General features: G+C 37.3%; 1 non-coding gene across 1 annotated transcript; it reads left to right on the top strand.

Annotated features, from left to right (window-relative positions):
- The first annotated feature begins 442 nt into the window (after positions 1-442).
- LOC115211228 lies at positions 443-561 on the top strand. Its single transcript, XR_003881548.1, has one exon. It is a non-coding gene; the product is annotated as a 5S ribosomal RNA (ribosomal RNA).
- The last annotated feature ends 3,082 nt before the right edge of the window (positions 562-3,643 follow it).

The following is a 3,643-nucleotide window of genomic DNA, read 5'->3' as shown; positions in this document are numbered from 1 at the left end:
TTGGAATTTTGAGCGAAGTTTTAGCGAAGTTTTGCATGCGAAAAGGAAGACGGTCTGTCAAGCTGATAATTTCTCTTTGGGTATAGAGATTGCTGCAGTAGAAATGCAAAGATTTGTAATGTGTTCGAGAAAAACATTACTCAGTGCTGTGACAGTAAAGAAAAACATTATGCTGCAAAGCTATCAAAACGAATGCGTATATCGCTTTGATTATATTTATGATTGTATTTTGAGCATATTGCCTGTTTTCACCGAATACATTATATAGTTTTATAGATTCTGTCACCTCATCCAGTTTATGTTTCCTTATGTTCTTTTGCACATTCAGATTTAATAAAACATTAGGAGATAAATACCTTGTAAATGCTAATGAGAAATAAATAGGGAAACGTGTGAAAACAGCTCTAATGATTGTTCCTTTTAAATATATGTAAGTGACGTTGCTTACGGCCATATCACGTTGAAAGCACCGGTTCTCGTCCGATCACCGAAGTTAAGCAACGTCGAACCTAGTCAGTACTTAGATGGGTGGCCGCTTGGGAAACCTAGGTGCAGCAAGCGTAACACATTGTTAAGGCGGCGAGCTGGCAGAATCGTTAGCACGCCGGGCGAAATGCGTAGCCGTATTTCGTCTGCCGTTACGTTCTGAGTTCAAATTCCGCCGAGGTCGACTTTGCCTTTTATCCTTTCGGGGTCGATTAAATAAGTACCAGTTACGCACTGGGTCGATATAATCGACTTAATCCGTTTGTCTGTCATTGTTTGTCCTCTCTGTGTTTAGCCCCTTGTGGGTAGTAAAGAAATAGGTATGTAAGCGACGTTCATTAGAAGATATTTTGGGCGACGGTGGCATTTTAAGTAATCTCCCTAATTCCATAGCAGGACAGCCTGTTATACTTTTATTTGCAATGTATTCTATCACGGAGCACAGTATGATGAATGATAATCAACTAACATATCTTATATTGCCTGACTGATCACATGTATACTTTGAGCGAAACTCCAAGTTACACTCAAGTGAATCATCTTCTGATTTTCAACACGTATGTGTGTGTATGTATGTGTGTGTTTCTAATGTGTGCGTATGTTTTTCTTTATGTGTTTGTGTGAGTGTGCGTGGTTCTTTATTTGGCTTGAATCCTTATGCGTATTTGTTTTAATAATTTTTGATTTTGGTATTGTATATGTTTAGACGTCGTAACGTTGCTTAAGGAAGTTAGCTATCCAGCCTGATGTACAAAATCTTAAAGTAGTGCTTTATGTTTCTGGTTTCCTTAAGTAAGTGGTGGGGATCCGTTTATGACGAGACTGTTATAATGTCGAGTTTCCGCTTAATTATCAGCTGATGGGTGATCTGGTAGTTGACATTGTCTTCCTGTTGTCGGATTTATGTGAAGGCTTAAAATGGTATTTTTTTTTTTACTCTGAATTAACTTAAAAAATTAAATGAAAGTATACCTAATAGGCACATCTATCCATCCATCCATCCGTCCGTCCGTCTATCTATCTATCTATCTATCTATCTATCTATCTATCTATCTATCTATCTATCTATCTATCTATCTATCTATCTATCTATCTATCTATCTACCTACCTACCTACCTACCTACCTACCTACCTATCTATCTATCTATCTATCTATCTATCTATCTATCTATCTATCTATCTATCTATCTATCTGCCTGCACACATATTATATATTCATATATGCACACACATAAGTTTATTGTGGTTTCTCGTCGATTTCGACGTATACATATAAACATCCATCCTTCCATCCATCTCTCCGTCTGCCCGTCCGTCCGTCCGATCATAGATACATACTCCACACACATACTCACTCAAAGACTTATATAAATAGATAATTATATACAAATGTAAATGCATACATGAAAAAAATGCATATATACTGTTTCTGACGTGATATAATAAATAATCAAATTTTGTAGTAGATACGTAGCAAGTTTTCTAAATATTGTTATAGAATCATGGAATTTTCATGGAAAGAAAATGTAAATCTGTGTCATTCATATAATTTCCAAAGTATTTCACGTTTGAAATGAAATAAAATGGATGAAGTGTGACCTAGAAATAAAGTTACGGATACAGGTCAATGTGAACAGATCTCTTTTCTACGGCGATCAGTTGAATAAAGTGCAATACTGGTTGTTCTCGTTATATAGCTCCAGGCCAGCCCTGTGCAAACATCCCAATTACCCAAGGTATTTCAGCTGTGATCAACCACCCAAATTTTCTTTCATCCAGTCTGTCCTTCCCTTTTTATGAGTATTGTGTGTGATTTGAGGGCGCTTTGGCTGATATGTATCGCAGTCGAAGTGACTTCGTAGAGACTACCAAACTGACTTAAGATTATAATTGTAGTAAATGCCATAGTAATAACTGCATCAGTATTACATCATAGTTTTCATGTAAATAATAATAGAGAGGTTGATATTTGCTTTCATTAGTTATGAGGTACCAACTGTTAAACGTCCATATTTTTACGTAAGGTATTAATCCTGCAACGCAAAGCGTCCCAATTTGGTATCAAATCTGTTTTGGCATAGTTTCTACTGCTTAACTGCTAGTCCTTTACAGACTTTTCAAGGCACTTCTCTTGTAGATCCAGCTCTATTGAGGTCACCTTGCGAGTTAAGACCCTGGTTTGTCTTTCCGTAGGTTACAAGTGTTCTACTTGATTCGATCAACGGGACAGCCTGATCGTGAAATTAACGTGCAAGTGACTGAGCAATCCACAGACACGCATACTTTCAACACAGTTCTCAAGGAGACTGAATGTGACAAGACTGGCTCATTGAACTTCAGGTATTCATTTTTTCAGCTGAGGTACAACTCATTTTTGGCAGCTGAGTGAACTGGAGCAACGTGAAATAAAGTGTCTTGTTCAAGGATACAACGCACCGTAGGTAATCGAACTTACGATCGCAAGATCATGAGCCGAATATCCTAGCCACTAAACCATCACAACTGGAGTGCCTTGGATCATGGGTATGTTTGTGAAGGCGCGTAGCTTAGTGGGTAGGGTATTCGGCTTATGATCGTAAGGTTGTGAGTTCGATTACCGGCGGCGCATTGTGTCCTCGAAGGGTAATTTATAACTACAGGAGAAGAGAAGAGTGAATGTGATGATTTCAGGCAAGATTTGGTTTGATTGCTGAATTGATAAACCGTGACCTTACCACTCCTATGTGAACTAGAATTCCTAACATAGGTGTTTTGTCTTTGGGGAACAAACACCAAAGATTTTTAGTGCAGAAAACTAGAAGTTACTATGGTTATAAATATCTTTTCTGAAGAAGATGAGCAACGTATGCAAGACTGGTCTATCGACTCGTTTTGAGGGAATCTAACGCAGTTTATTGGTTATACACAAATTCAATTATGGCATGGCAAGATTTGTATACGTTTGAACTCAAACCAACGAGAGCAAAATTATATACAACAGTACAGTCTACTGTTTCAGCCATCTCCATTTAAAGAGAAAAAAATAACGAAAATGATAGTGATGATGGCAATGATAACGACGATGAGGATAATAATAATTTATCATAACAATAACCATTGAAATAAATTGTGGGAGAAGAATGGATTTCACAGTTTGATCTATCAAAACACTTTATA

The sequence above is a fragment of the Octopus sinensis genome, linkage group LG4 (assembly GCF_006345805.1).
Source record: "Octopus sinensis linkage group LG4, ASM634580v1, whole genome shotgun sequence".
In the NCBI taxonomy this organism is placed as follows: domain Eukaryota; kingdom Metazoa; phylum Mollusca; class Cephalopoda; order Octopoda; family Octopodidae; genus Octopus; species Octopus sinensis.
This window is presented reverse-complemented; position numbering and strand designations above follow the sequence as displayed.